The sequence below is a fragment of the Meriones unguiculatus genome (genome assembly GCF_030254825.1).
Source record: "Meriones unguiculatus strain TT.TT164.6M chromosome Y unlocalized genomic scaffold, Bangor_MerUng_6.1 ChrY_unordered_Scaffold_32, whole genome shotgun sequence".
Lineage (NCBI taxonomy): Eukaryota > Metazoa > Chordata > Mammalia > Rodentia > Muridae > Meriones > Meriones unguiculatus.
Window position 1 is genome coordinate 1,177,146 of NW_026843711.1, and position 7,003 is coordinate 1,184,148.

At 37.8% G+C, this 7,003-nt stretch overlaps 1 non-coding gene across 1 annotated transcript; it reads left to right on the forward strand.

Annotated features, from left to right (window-relative positions):
• Window positions 1-5,995: 5,995 nt before the first annotated feature.
• On the forward strand, window positions 5,996-6,103 carry LOC132651884 (U6 spliceosomal RNA). Its single transcript, XR_009589434.1, has one exon. It is a non-coding gene; the product is annotated as a U6 spliceosomal RNA (small nuclear RNA).
• Window positions 6,104-7,003: the final 900 nt, after the last annotated feature.

The following is a 7,003-nucleotide window of genomic DNA, read 5'->3' on the forward strand; positions in this document are numbered from 1 at the left end:
ATTGTGATGTCAAAAAAATTGTGATATCATAATATAATTGAGATGTCATAAAAGTATTATAACATCATATCATTGGGTTTCCATGATACTGTTGGTATGTCAAACACACTCCTGTTTATCTCTGTGACGATATCAGGTAGGAAAATAATACTTTCATGTTTATTTAATTGAAAAACTTCCTAAGTAGGGAAGTGTCAAAGTGAGGTGGGTTTAAGGGGAATGTACAAAATGACAAGGTGGTCTCCAACTTTGGTCTTCGATCTGAAATATCCTTGGTTGTGACATTGAACTGAGCAGTTACTCACATACTCACTAAATGTACCTTCATATTCTTATTGATATAATAAGCTGGCAGGGTCTAGGATTCCCTGACTAGGGTATTGAGTCTTTAGGAGCAGGGAAAAGAGAAGCAAGCCAGAAAATTCCTGGGAATTCTTAGCTGAAACAGAGAAAGATCAGTGTATACAAATAGAGAATTAAGGGGCAATAAACTCTTTGACAGCTTGTGATGTTCCACACTATTTTCTCCAAACCTTTATGAGCATGGTTGCCTTGGCTGACCTGGCTGGATCAGCAGCTATGTCCTATTCAGTGGTCAGTGAGGAACCATCTTTGTCTTGAGGTTTACAATTCAAACTGTTCTTTCAGGACAAAGAAAAGGGTCCCTGTTAATATGACTAGAATACAAAAGCAACTCGGTTTCTTGTTGTGGTCTTCCAGACAAACCCTCTAAATGTAGTATTAAGTGCCATGACTGCTTGTTCAGAGGTGTCACCTGAGCTGGTGAAGCCTGAGGTAGCTGGGTAAGCACTTGTTCATGGCTATATATGAAATTCTGGAAAGCATGCCTTACAAAGGCAAACTCGGCACCCATGAGAGGAATCTGTTCTCCATGTTAAAAGTCCTTATAAAAGTTGTTAATCTATTGTTTTTATTGTTTATATGGGAAGATTCAAATAATATACTAGTTTTCCAGGCTCCCAGGTTCAGTTCCCTTCCCATGTGTCAGAGTATAAAAAAAAAAAATTCATTAAAATACATTAATTCAAGTATGCGTTTTTCATCTACTCGTTGGAACATGATCAGAGTATCAAAGCAAACTCCCTTAAAGAAACCTGAGTTCATCCTTGCCACATTCTGGGACCACCCCCAAGGAGAAGACATTAGTCCTGAAGTGCTCTATGCTTCATCCCCTTGATCACAGTTTTTCTTATGTGTTTATTTATTACAATTTGTTCACTTTTTATCCCCTCTCCTACCCCCTCCCATTATTTTTCCAGTCCCACCTACCCTCTTCTTCTAACCCTATGCCCTTTCTATAGTTCCCTGAGGTGAGGTCCTTCTCCCCCTTCAATCTGACCCTAGCTTATCAGGTCACATCAAGGCTGGCTACATCATCTTCCTCTGTGGCATGATTCTCATGGCATTGTTTTCCTTGTGTCTTCAATTCCCTCTGCTTATGAAATTGTTCCTTCCTTCTCTCCTGCCAGCTTCTCATAGCACTGAGGGGAGGGAGAATTTCATAGGGAAATCCATTTAGAGCTATTTATTTTAAGGTCTCTTGCTGCATAATGTCAGACTGAAAATATCGTGATGTTTTTTCTTACCTGAATAAATCTCCTTTTTGGAAATATTCCACATTTTCCCCAAAGGAGATTGTTAGACTTGTCATTAGTCCTTAGAAGTTGCTGGAAATTTAATCATTGTATTGAATGACAAACTATTAAAATAACTATATTTTTGTGCCACTTCTATTATAGGAGTGGGTTCTTTGAGATTGATAAGCCAATGAAATAACCAGAAAGAATAGAGTCTCTATCTCTGAGTATCTTTCACTACATATCTTTGTTTCTATTGTTCTCGGTCTTTCTATTTCTGAATCTATCTCTCTAGCTCTTTCTCTCTCTGTATCTCTCAGTCTACCTCTTTCTGCCTGCTACACGTTGTTCAGTATGAAAAGCTCGCAGTTCTGCTGAAGGACTACAAGAAGATGACTACTTGCTGACTTGACATCCTGAATGGTCTCTGTAAAAATTTAAACAAAATCTCAATTAAATGCTTCTTGTTCAAAGATTTGCCTTGGTCAGGAAGTCTTTTTTCATTAAGTAAGTCACTGACAGAGGACATATCTGTGCATTTAACAAATAATAATGGAATCAGTGATAATGTGAAACTCACATGTCAAGGACACGTGACTTTATTAATGAACAATTGAAAGAAATATGAGACACTTTTCCTGAACTTAGAATCTGGGACACAGGAATTGTCATCTCTGGATGGTGTGCTTTTAGCTTCCCAGATTGCAGCATGTAGGGTTGCTCAGCCTTTCTCTCAAGCACACTGTCCACTGGCCCTTTTAATAATGGGCTCCTGAAACTCTTACTGGCTTTCACCCATTTCATGACATCATTCTCCCTCTAATCCATTCATTACCTGAGATAATCTTGAGGTTTCCATGGAAAAGAGTAAACAAACTTTCCTCATTGTACAGTATCTCTGATCCTGTGCCCAAATGACTTGTTCTTGCGAAACTCAACAAGACTTTATCTCATCTATTTATTCAGATCCCACAGTTTTACTCTTGTATATCTCTGTGAAAATGTTAGGTAGGAAATGAAACTTTAATGTTTATTTAATTTTATAGCTTCCTAAGTAGGGAAGCTCCAAAGTTATGTGGAATTAAGGGGAATGTACCGAATGAAGAGGTGGTCTCCTACTGTGGTCTTGGATCTGAAATATCCTTGGTTGTGACTTTGAACAGTGCACTTACATACTCACTAAATTTACCTTCACATTTTTATTGATATAATAGGCTGGCAGGAACTAGGGTTGCTTGGAGTACTGAGTCTTTAAGGGAAGGAAAATGAGAAGGAAACCAGATAATTCCTGGGACCGCTTTGATTGAAACAGTGAGTGATCTGTGAATGTAAAAGGAGAACTAAGAGGCAATAAACTCTTTGATAGTTGGTACTGTTCCACACTAGTTTTGCCATCCCTCTATGAACAGGCTTTCCTTGGCAGACTGGGCTAGATTTATAGCTGTTTCCTAATGTGTGGTCAGTCAGGAACCCTCCTTGTCTTGGGGTTTACAGTTAGAACGTGGCCTTCAGGACAGAGAAAATGGTCCATGTTAATGCCTAGGATACATGAGCATCTGTGTCCTCCAGACAAACTCTCTAAAAGCACTGTTAGTACAAGGACTGCTGGTTCATAGGTGCTACGTGAGCTCCTGATGTCTGAGGTAGCTGGGTAATGACGAGTTCATGGCCAGGATTCTCTGCTCCATAATGAGTTCCTGGAAAGCATACCTTAGTAAGACAAATACTGCTCTGCATTACCAGAATCTTATTGCCATGTTCAAAGTCGTAAAAGTTGTCAACATATTATTTTTATTGATTATGTAATTTCATATAATATGCACTACACTCTTTTTCTATTGCTCCCATGTTCAAATTCCTATCCATGTGTCACACTAAAAATTTATTATCTTTAAAATCATCAATTTTAGTATGCATTGTTCATATACTCATTGGAACATGATCAGTGTATCAGTGCCAAGTCCCTTAAAGAAAACTGGGTTCATCCTTGCTCTACCCTGTCACCATCCACAAGAAGAAGACTTCAATCCTGTATATATCATTGCCTTGATCACAGTTTTTCTTATGTATTTAAGTATTATAATTTGATCACTTTGTATCCCCTCTGCTGCCCACTTTTCACCTTCCAATACCACCCACCCTCTTTCTTCTACCACTATGCCCTTTCTCTAGTTCCCAGATGGGGAGGTCCTCTTTCCATTTCTAATTGACCCTAGCTTATCAAGTCTCATCAAGTCTGAATGCATCATCTTTCTCTGTGGCGTAATTTTCAGGGAATTGCCCTCCTTTAATCATCAATTCCCTACTTATGACACTCTTCCCAGAGCTCCGAGGGGAGGGAGATTTTCATAGGAAAATCCCATTTAGAGCTGAGTGTTATAAGGTCTCTTTTGATTCTGAAGGAACCATCTTTGTGGATACAAGAACATGGCACTGATCTATCAGTTAAGGACAGAGAACAACATATTTTAATAACAACACCATGGATAGCTTAAAAGTTTCAATAGGATGCCCTGACCACACAACTCAATTAACTGCCACCCAATCTCCCTAGTGGTAGACTGATTTTGAAAAGCAACAAATCAAGTAATCCAATTAAAAAAAATGAGAAACAGAATTAAACAGAATTATCAATACAGGAATATTGAATGGCAGAGAAACATTGAAAGAAATGTTCAACCTCATTAGCCATCAGAGAAATGCAAATCAAAACGATCCTGAGATTTCAACTTACATCTATCAGAATGGCCAAGATCAAAAACTCAAGTGACAACATATGCTGGAGAGATTGTGGAGGAAAGGGAACAATCCTTCACTGCTGGTAGGAAAGTAAACTTGTACAATGACTCTGGAAATCAATCGGGTGCATTGTCATACAACTTGGAATAGTGTTTCCTCAAGATTCAGCTATCCACTTCTAGGCATACATCCAAAAATCCTCAAGTACAAAATAAAGACATTTGTTCAACCATATTTGTAGCAGCTTTATTTGTAAGAGACAAAACCAAAAAATAACCCATTATCTCCCCTCAACTGAAAAATTGATACAGAAATTGTGGTACATCTACATAATGGAAATTACCCAGCAATAAAAATAAGGAAATCATGAAAATTGCAGGTAAAAGGTGGGAACTGGAAACGATCATCCTGAGTGAGCTTTACCAGAAGAGAAAGACACATGGTACATTCTCACTCATGTAGACATTATATAGGATAAACCTACTAAAATCTCTAGACCTAAATAAACTAATGAAGAGAGAGGACTCTGGCTAAAATGCTCAGTCCTCATTCTGAAAGGCAAAGAGGATGGACATCAGCAGAAGGAGAAAACAGGTATCGAGTTAGGTGCCTGCCACAGAGGGCCTCTGAAAGGCTCTGCATTGCACAGTATCAAAGCAGATACTGATACTTACGGCCAACTGTTGGGCAGAGTGCATGGAATCTAATGAAAGAAGTGGGAAATACTAAAATCTGGAGAGGCCAGGAGTTCCAAAAGGAAAGCAAGAGAAACAAACAAACAAACAAAAACCTGAGTATAAGAGTATTTCCTGAAATTTATACTCCAACCAAGTACCATGCATGGAGATAACCTAGAACCCCTGCTCAGATGTAGCCCATGGCAGTTCAGTGTCCAAGGGGCTTCCAAAGTAATGGAAACAGGAACTGCCTCTGACATGAACTGATCGGTCTGATCTTTGAACACGTCACCCTGTTGGTACAACATCCTTAAGAGGGCACAGAGGAAGAAAATGTAGGCATTTTCTTATATAATAGCCTAGCATCAGAAGAAAAGAGAGAAAGACCTCCCAGGAGGACTTGTGGATGGGCATGCATGGATAAGGGGGAAGGAAAGTTATATGAGATGGGACAGGGGATTATAAAGGCATACAAAGTGAATAAAGTGTATTTAATAAAAATTAAAATAAAAAAATATTAAAAAATATAATTCCTTTTGGATTTATATTATAGGAGGGCATGCTTTATGTTTGATATGCCAAAGAAAGTGACCAGAGAGAATGGAGTCTCTATCACATTATATCTTTGTTTCTATCAGTCTCAGATTCTATATTCGAGAATCTGTCTCTCTAGCTTTTCCTCTGTTTCTCTCAGTCTTCCCTCTCTGCCAGCCAGTTCTAGTTAAGTATGTAAAGCTTTACTTTTGGTGAAGGACTACAAGATGACTGTCTGCTGACATGACATTATGGATGATCTCTCTAAAACTGTAAGCAATGTCCTAATTAAACTCCTTTTGTTCAAATAGGAAGCATTTTCACAGAAAATAATTCACTGACTGAGGATCTATCTATGCATTTAACAAATAATACTGAAATCCGTGGTATGTGAAACTCAGAAGTCAAGGACATGTGACTTTATTAATGACCACCTGAAATAAAGTGGTCCTCGCTTCAGCAGTACATATACTAAAATTGGAGTGATATAGAGAAAATTAACATGGCCCCTGCACAAAGATGACATGAAGTATTCCATAAACTTTGAAGAAATTAAAGAAAACACAAATAGAAGAAATTGTAGAGAGAAACAACTTAGGGAAGAAAACAGGAACTACAGAGGTAAGCATAACCAATAGATTAAAAGAGATGGAAGAAAGAATCTCAGGTGTGGAAGATTCAATGGAAGAAACTGATGTATCTGTCAAAGAAAATGTTAAATCTAAAAAATTCCTGACACAGATCGTGCAAGAAATTCAAGACAACATAAAAAGACAAAACCTAAGAATACTAGGAATAGAGGAAAAAGAAGATTCCCTCCTTCAAGGCCCAGAAAATATTTTCAACAAAAATCTTTGAAGAAAATTTTCCCAACTTAAAGAGAGGCCAGTAAAGTGCAAGAGGTCTAGAGAATACTCAATAAATTATTTCAGGAAAGAAAATCCTCCTGCCAGATAATAATCAAAACAGTAAGTATACAGAACAAAGAAAAAATATTAAAAGATGCAAGGGGAAAAGGCCAAGTAACATATAATGGCAAACCCATCTGAATCACACCTGACTTCTCAACAGAGACTATGAAAACCAGAAGGGCCTGGACGAATATCATGTAGGCCCTAAGAGAACACAGATGACAGCCAAGACTATTATACCCAGGATAACTCTCAGTTCTCATAAATGGAGAAAACAAGATGTTTAATGACAAAAACAAATTTCAACAATGCCTACATACCAATCCAGCGTTATGAAGACACTAGAAGGAAAAATACAATGCAAGAAATCTGGCTTCTTTCAAAAAAACACAGGTCATAATTAACATTACTACATTAAAACAAAAAGCAACCAAGAACACAAACTTACTACCACAGCCAACATCAAAGTCAAAGGATCTAACAGCTAATGGTCATTAATCTCTATCAACATCAATAGTCTCAATTTTCCAATAAAAAGACACAG